Below are 9,148 nucleotides of genomic sequence, written 5' to 3' on the forward strand. Positions count from 1 at the left end.
ATGTAAACTTTACTCAGTACTTTGTTAAAGCACCTTTGGCAGTGATCGCAGCCTTGAGTCTTATTGGGTATGACGCTATAAGCTTGGCACACCTGTATTTGGGGAGTTCCATTTTTTTCTGCAGATCCTCTCAAGCTCTGACAGGTTGGATGGGGAGTGTCGCTGCACAACTATTTTCAGGTCTCTCCAGAGATGTTAGATCGGGCTCTGGCTGGGCCACTCGATGACATTCAGAGACTTGTCCCAAAGCCACTCCTACATTGACTCGGCTGTGTGCTTAGGGTCGTTGTCCTGTTGGAAGGTGAACCTTCGCCTCAGTCAGAGGTCCTGAGTGCTCTGGAGCAGGTTTTCATTAAGGATCTCTATACTTTGCTCCGTTCAGCATTCCCTCAATCCTGATTAGTCTCCCAGTCCCTGCAGCTGAAAAACTTCCCCACAGCATGATGCCGCCACCATGCTTCACCGTAGGGATTGTGCCAGGTTTCCTCCAGACATGACGCTTGGCATTCAGGCCAGAGTTCAATCTTGGTGCCTTTTGGCAAACTCAAAGCGAGCGGTCATGTGCCTTTTACTGAGGAGTGGCTTCCATCTGGCCACTCTACCATAAAGGCCAGATTGGTTGAGTGCTGCAGAGATGGTTGTCCTTCTGGAAGGTTCTCCCATCTCCACAGAGCTCTGGAGCTCTGTCAGAGTGGCCATTGGGATCTTCATCACCTCCCTGACCAAGGCCCTTCTCCCCCTACAGATTTTCATGGGAATATTCTAAAATCCACATAAAGAAAATATGCACATTTTCCCACCAGTGGTGTTTCCACCAAACTGACTTGAAGATAAACATCTGTGTGTGATGATGTAGTGCACACAAAATATACTTTTTTTCTTAAGTTTTCATGTACCAAATAAAAAAAACCAGTGTTCAATGTGTTTCCATCGCATTTTCAGCTCTATCGATAGTTGTCACAAACAGCAAATATGACTACTCTCATCTTTGCACTTGCACTCTAGTCAACAGCTCGCAGATACTGTGCGGGTAGGCTAGTCTACATGACGAGACTATTATGGATAAGAGCGAGAATATTTTTATTTGTCAAACGGCAGTCAAGCATCAATCATCATGTCACCAGAATATGGCCCTCGATATTTATTGGAAATGAGCATCAATATCACTGTGCACTTTCACCACCCTGTGAAGTTCATCATAATTGATTTAATCTGTAACTTAATAAACTGCATGGTTTCCCTAATCGTAGTGGGAGTCAGGACCACACACGTGACTCCAAGTTTACTTCAATAGGATGGTTATTATATAAATATTTGCGCATATTTCTCACATAATTAATTCTGTCGAAACAAAAGATCCCACCGTGTCGAATGAACAAATGACCTGTCCGCACGACATTTTTTTTTTTATGACAGGTCCTATTGAAAAATTTGTTGGTAAACTTTCCAAATGTCGACAAAACAAAATACGCTAGACAAGGTGGGCTCTTTTTGTGTCGGTCAAATTATTTATACGACAAATGTCGGTGGAAACGCTTTAAATGCGCAAATATTTAAATAATGACCATCATATCGAAGTAAACTTGAAGTCATGCGATGGCATGTTGTGGCATGTCCCACTACGACTTGGGAAAGCATAAAGTTTATTAGACTACAGATTTAAAAAATGATGATTAACTTCACAGGGTGGTAAAAGTGCATGGTGGTGAAAGTGCATGGCGAAGAGATGTGATGCTCCTTTCCAAATATGGTGGGTCTTATTCTGGTGATCATCGATGCTTGGCTGCTGTTTGACAAATACAAATATTTTCTCCCTTTGTCCATAATAATATCATGTAATAGGCTACCTGCACTGTATCTGAGCTGTTGGCTAGAGCCCACGTGCCAAGACCAGAGTGGGCACATTCGCTATACAACGCAATTTTATGTTGTTGACAAAACCATCAGTAGAGTTAAATGAGATGGAAACCCATTTAACGTTTTTATTTGATACCTGGGAATTTAATCCCAAAATTATTTTTATGATGCACTGTCATCACACACTGTCTTTTATCCGCAACATGTCAATTTGATGGAAACTCCGGTGGGGAAATGTGCATATTGTTTTTATGCTAATTTAAAAATATATATTTGCATGAAAATCTGTCACCAATTGGATAGCTTCTGATGGGAAATGCACATATTGTTTTTATGCGGATTGTAGAATAGGCCATTCGCATGAAAATCTGTCGCCAAATGGATGGAAACCTAGCTACTAACTACGTTTTCATCCACAGTTATGTGAGTAAAGTCATACAAACTTCACAGGGTGGTGAAAGTGAACAGTGATGACCTTGATGTAGAGGTCTGCACGAGACTGATTTCTTCAACCCGCACCCGCTTGCTTGCTTGCTGTCCAACTCCCACCCACTACCGCAAAAACTGGTCCCGAACCCAACCGCAGTAATTGTGAGTATTTCTGTCTGTAATAATGCCCTTTTGTGGGGAAAATCTCATTCTAATTGGCTGGGCCTGGGTTCCAAGTGGGTGGGTCTATGCCTTCCCAGGCCCACCCATGGGTGTGCCCCTGCCCAGTCATGTGAAATCCATATATTAGGGCCTAATGAATTTAAGTCAATTAACTGACTTCCTTATATGAACTGTAACTCTGTAAAATCGTTTATAGTTGCGTTTATATTTTTCTTCAGCGTAGCTAGCTTTTAGCTACTTGAAAACCGAAGCACGTCTCAGTATGGAAAATACGGCCTAGACATTCGGCAAAACAAAATGCATATGTATCTGGTGGACATCTGGCATTACTGGGCTATATCAGCCAATCGGCTAGATGTAGTTTGAAGAGAGCAGAGTTTGGAGCGAGAGCAGACACTTGCACGTTCTCTTGAGCTACGTTTGATAGCCTACTTTTTAAGAGTGGGACGATTTTCAGACAGAGACAAATATGGGTGATCAATGTGTATTTCTAGGCAATGTAGTAAACTATAGCCTGTTCATATTTAAGAAGTTCATTTCCTTAGAAAGATAACTGCCCCATGCTTCTCCGCCCATGCATAGGCTAGCCTACCACACACTCACCTGATCTTGCACCGATCTACTGAACTTGAAGCAGCAAGAATGATGAGAGCGAACACTTGATATTTCTCTTGAGCTACAGTCGTTTTGCATATAGCCTACCTTTTAGGAGGACAATTTGCCAGCAAAGACAATTAAATGGGTAATCAATATTTATTGAAAATAAAAAAGGTGCAATACTCGCTCACCATGGTAGCCAATAAGCGCGTTGACCTTTTCAATAGCGACCTAATTTTTTGATTGCACCTCGACTCATGTTAGTTGAGCGCCCTCCACTTCTTTCCATTATCAATATTAATTTACAGACACTGTAGTAAACTAGCCTATTCATATTTAAGTTAATTTACTTATTTCATAGAGCCCCACAGTGGAGGTGTCATAATACCCATAAAACCTAGCGGTCAAACAGAAATGTTTCCAATCGTTTTTCCGCCATTCATTTTTCCCATTGGGTATTTTAGAAAGACTTAAATTAAGGGCTCTGTTTTGTGTAGGCTAACCCTAGTGTGATGTTTTCAGAACCGTGTAACTCTCTCTCTTGCGATACAATATATTATATTCGGCTCTATTTACTCTCAGATTCAAAAATGCTAATTAGCATCGAAGTGGACATCATGCAAGACCACAAATCCCTGCAAGCTCCAGTATGTTATCTCAAGCTGGCAACTTCGCTAATAGGTAGTGTCAATTTTAAACTTGCACAACACAGTTCACAGAATTGTACATTTTAAAGACATTTTGCCAATTTATTCATTACTACATTTAACTAGCATTAGATAGTTAATCCAGAGATTCTTACTTTTGCCTCTATTTGGCAGTCTCAACCAGATCATTATTGCATTTATAGTTCTTTATGATAGCCACATTAGCAGCTAATTAGCATTTCATTGTTGGGGGGTAACCACATTTACATTTAAGTCATTTAGCAGACGCTCTTATCCAGAGCGACTTACAAATTGGTGCATTCACCATAGCGAATATATTGATAAGTCACCTTGTCCTAGAGAGGTTTACACAGTTATCAAAACGTCACGCCAGGGTAAGCCTACATGAAACAGCCCTTATTTTAAGAGTTTCTAAAATCCCCCATGGTAAAATGAATGATGGAAAAACGATTGGAACCATTTCCCTGTTTGACCGCTAGGGTTTATGGGTATTATGACTCACTGTAGTACATATTTAGACCACACATACTAGGCACACTTGATCTCGCACACCCAACTAGGAGAGGAGAGGTAGGCTACTGAAATTTAAGCAGCAAATACTGAGTGTGTGAATAATGCGGCAAAGAGGTGCTTTTAATACAATAGGTAGGATAATGCCTACAAAGCAGATCGTTTCCAAATAATTTACAGGACCAAAGAAATATCCTCATCCCAAAGTTGTCTGTCTGACCATGTGCTGCCTCCCGCAGCATTAAAAATGCCGACACGCACAGCCTACCGGCACTGTGTCTGCGAGCTTTTGGCTAGAGCGCATGTGCCAAGACCAGAGTAGGCACATTTGCTACAATTTTTGTAACAAAGCTCTCGGTAGAGTTGAAAATGCGGTGGAAACACATTGAACTTTAGATTTGTATTCAGTACATGAAAATGTACACGAAAAGTACATTTTGTGTACTCCATCTCATGCACTGAAGTCTATTTGATGGAAACACACCACTGGTGGGAAAATAAACATTTTCTTTATGCACATTTTTGTATATTCGCATGAAAATCTGTCACCAATTGGAGGGAAACCTAGCTAGCATTAAATATTGTATCAGCAAACTCAGATTAGATCTTGGGGAAACAAAAGCAGCAGCACAATACCTACTGAGCACTATGACTTATGGTTAACTCCATAAAAATCCTTGACTACCACAACCTAATCCCTCCACAACATTTCTGGATGAGACTTATTTCTGGATACTTCCAGCTCATTTTACAGTAACCAGTAGTACACTTCAGTTACTTCATCCATGGTGAATATGGTAACAGGGGACAAAGTCTATTTACCTTGACATCCTGGAAGAATATCGTCTCCTGCCCATGGATTTTCATCAACCCCTGAATGGCCTGGTGGAATTTTTTTTTTACATAATAGATGACAACACTTTTTATACAGTGAGCAGGAGTCCTGCTGTCTCCATTGACTTCTATTATCTCTGGCCCAATGTGGCATGTTCTGTCAGATGTCCGTCTCACCCTGAAGAAGTAATTGAGAGCGAAGACATTGAGGTAACCCTAGTTTTCCATGTCCAGCAGCATGAAGATGTACTGCGCGCTGCAGGCTTCTTCCTGTTCTCCAGAGCCAGAACAAAGTCCACGTACGTCTTATAGTCCTGGGAGAGATGCACACAAAGTCAAGACCAGATTTAGTATTAAATCAGGTCCAGTGTTAACCCCTATATTAATTTAGCAGCGGCTGCTATATCGTTGCCGCCACTCCAAAAAAAATTATAAAAATAAATAATAATAATTTTAAGGTAAGAGTGACAAGTTACATATCTTCCTCAGATTCTCATGATTGTCAGAGAAATCTCCAAGGTAACTATCTAGCTAGCTTGTAATCCTGGAAGTGTAGCCAACCCTATTAATAGATGTACTGTATGTAATAATTGTTAGCTAAAATACAGTAATGTTACACTAGCAAAAACATTTTTGGAGTTAATATAGAATTGGCTATGATGTCATTGAGATCAAGACATAAAATTAAACTGTCCTCAATTTTGAGATGAGTTTCAAAGGAAGAGAACATAATTGAATTTTCATGAATTTGAGTAGAATGTCCTTTAAAAAAGTCAGCAGAAGTGACCTTACCATAGTTTAACAAAAAAAACTCCCAAGGGAAGACCCCAAGCAGATAAGGTTTTTACAATTTCTCCATAGTAGGTGAGGCACTCCCGGTATACGTAGTCCAGAAAGACGCTGGTCAGAGTACCAGTGCCGTAGCGAGACAGCTCCTCCTTACTGAGCATGCCGTTGTGGTCCTTGTCCAGATTCAGGTATTGACCTGCAAGAGGAAACAGAGGATCGACCATCTTACCAAGACAAAACAAACACATCTAGAGTACCTTTTTTTATTTTAACATTCAGGTATTACCGGCTTCAGATTAGTCCGATGTCTATTAGGCAAAATGTTGAAATCAATTAGCTGCTGCTTACAATAAACTCGAAGAGAAGAGGGTGCAGAGAACCAGTTGGATTCCTGGCTCTCCTTGGAAAGCTCTTCATCTCTCAGCTTAAGTAGATCATCCAAAAAAACTGCAGGCCAAAATGTCTTGAATCTTAAATTTCCCTGGAAATTAACATAAATAAATGGAGCAAGATGTTTGTAAGAGTGGGCACAGGCAAACAAGTTGTAGGCATGAAGATCAATCATCGGAATCTTACAGATAGGAATTCAAAACCTCACATGTAAACCTTATACATGTATAAATCTGCACATTTGACTAGTGTTTCTGGTTAGTTATCATTAACTAACCAGTCCGTAAAGAATCTAGGAAGAAGAACTTGCGGACAGCGGTGCAGACATAGAAGGAATAGAAGGACGTCTCCAGGCCATCTAGCGATCTGAGTTTTAAAATGTAGTTTTTCACGTCCTGTCACATAACAAGACAACACACACACATACCAACTCAATCCAACCTGAATTCCAAACAGCCTGGTGTTCAACCTATTTATGGGTTGCACATTGTCACAATATCGTTTAGAACGTTCATTTTAGGACTGATGGCCAACTGAACATTCTACTCAATGCATCCTCAATGGGCGATGATGAAGATTTGGTCTAATGCATTACCAAACCTTGAAAACACAATGACATTTCTAAAAGAAGGCAAATTATTACTAGGAAATCCTTTGGTCATCATTTTGATGTCGCCAGATTGACTTTATTTGCAGTATAACGTTAGGTAGCTAGCTAGGATTGAGGGGAGACCACCAAATTTTTTGCGCACTAACGTTAGCATTGCAAGCTATTTTTGAGGAGCTTTGCTAGTTAATGACAACATTGCCATCTGTCTAAAGTAAATTTAACAACATGATGATGGCAAAGTTTTTTCCTACAAAATATTTGCCTACTTCAGCAATGTCATCTCATCTTATTTCTAAGTCACTAATGTAATCTAGGCAAATATTCATTAGCTCCCATTCTACTTTTGGGCATCAACATGGCTGCAGTGTCTGTAAAATGATAACAATGGCAACTACGCAACCAAGTGATAGAGGTGCACAAATCTGGGGCTACTTGGACAATTTACACCCCAAAAGTCATAACATTTGTCTCTTTGCTGGAAAAGACAGCAATACAGAATGGTTATCCAAAGGTAAAAGGGTCACTGAGAAAAACATGATGTCACAGTGAATAAGAAAACCATTTACTGTAACCAGAGATACTTCACAAGAGGGTGGTTCCTGCCTCAAGGTCATAGTACATATCTTTCACATCTCTGAAAGGCACAAATGGGCAACCTCAATTGGAATCATGAGAAAGTAAGGAGGGAAGGGATATCCCTTTTTCAGTAAGGAGCCACCAACACAAGCTTTTGGTCTGAAAGTATAGTAGTAGGTAGAGAGCTTACAGACTCGCAGAGGTAGCCCTGTCCGGCCATGTCATGGAGACTCAGCCCTAGCTGTGTTTGCTAGGGATGGGGGAAAAGTGTGACACCAATCAGGCCCCCGAGGACTGGAATTGCCCAGACCTGCTCTAAACGCTCTGCAACGTGATGTAAAAGCTGTTGAATTCTGTTTAGTTGTAGTTAATTCTTTTGAAGCAGAGCGAAAGGCCCATGAACTACATCTTCCGTTTAATAATGAAATGGAACTCAACAGCCTTTACATCATGTTGAATAAACCCCTAGCTTACAAATACACTATGTCTCATCATCACGGCATTCATGTCGCCTTTTAACACCAGCTAAAAACATGCTTTTGGGCTAATGTGAATGTACACAGAGGTAATTCTGTTCAAGATTAGCACAAAACTTTGTGGCTCCAAAACGACTAATATGCAGAGTACTCACTTGCACTTTACTCCTGCTTTGTCTCCAAACTTCAGAAAACAGTCATAGCTTATCATCGCCTCATCTCCTGTCATGGATGACACTTGGTGTTTGTCCAGCAGAAACCACAGGATCTACATAACAGAAAGAAGATTTTGGTAAAATAATTAGGTTTGATTACTTGAATAGACTTATGCACTTTTCCGGTGCTTGTAAAGCTTTCTATTTTAATAAACATTTGTTTGATTCTGCCAGATGTTAGTCTCACCTGTAACTCCTCATTTGTTCAGGAGCTCCAGGCTCTTCCTCTGCAGAAAGATGGCTCTGGACTCCTCTAGCAGATTCTGTCAGAGAACTTCATCCTCTGCAGGAAGCTATATGGGTCACAAAGATAAAAGACTTCATTAAACATGATCCTTTCAGCCCCTCAAAAAAGTAAAACAGAAGCAGGCTAATGATAGAAAACGTCAATAATATCATAATTATTTTAGGCTATAAAGCTGTTCAAAAATGGTTGATTAGTTAAAATGTTTAGTTAGAATGTTAGAGATTGTCAGAAAATGCAATTGCTTGCCCTGTAGTAGAAGCGTGGAATGTTCTTGTAGTTCTGTGCTCTTTAGTAAAGAGTATTGTCTCGTCTACTTTCTTCTCCTCAGTCCTCTCATCTGAACAGAAATTGATAAGTCAACGTAACATGTTGACACAATAAGGCTGTGTGAAGGTTCAATCATTGAAATACGTGGGTAGATGGCTAGTGTGGCTACCGGTAGTTAGTTATCTAGCTGGATAGCTACTTCTTACTCAAAAATAAAGAAGTAACGTTAACTAGCTATTCAGGTTTCTATGAAATTTGCCTAGCTAGCTAGTTAAATAAACACAACCAATATATGGATGCAGCAAACCATTCATGGAGGATGCCAATCTTATTTTCAAAAGCTCTTTCCAGTGCACTAACTTATCGTTTGACATTTTACTTCTGTTTGTTCGTAATAACATGAAAACTAGCAAACCAAAGTCATGATAACATCTAACTCCAGCGTCTCTAAAATCTCTAAACAATCGTAGCTCGCTTGGGATTGGTCGGCTATCGACGTG

The 9,148-nt window shown here is 40.2% G+C and overlaps 1 pseudogene; it reads right to left on the bottom strand.

The window, feature by feature from the left end:
- Positions 1 to 4,346: 4,346 nt before the first annotated feature.
- Positions 4,347 to 9,147, bottom strand: LOC115172067 (serine/threonine-protein phosphatase 2A regulatory subunit B'' subunit gamma-like; annotated as a pseudogene).
- Between the last annotated feature and the right edge of the window lies 1 nt (position 9,148).

The sequence above is a fragment of the Salmo trutta genome, chromosome 33, assembly GCF_901001165.1.
Source record: "Salmo trutta chromosome 33, fSalTru1.1, whole genome shotgun sequence".
Lineage (NCBI taxonomy): Eukaryota > Metazoa > Chordata > Actinopteri > Salmoniformes > Salmonidae > Salmo > Salmo trutta.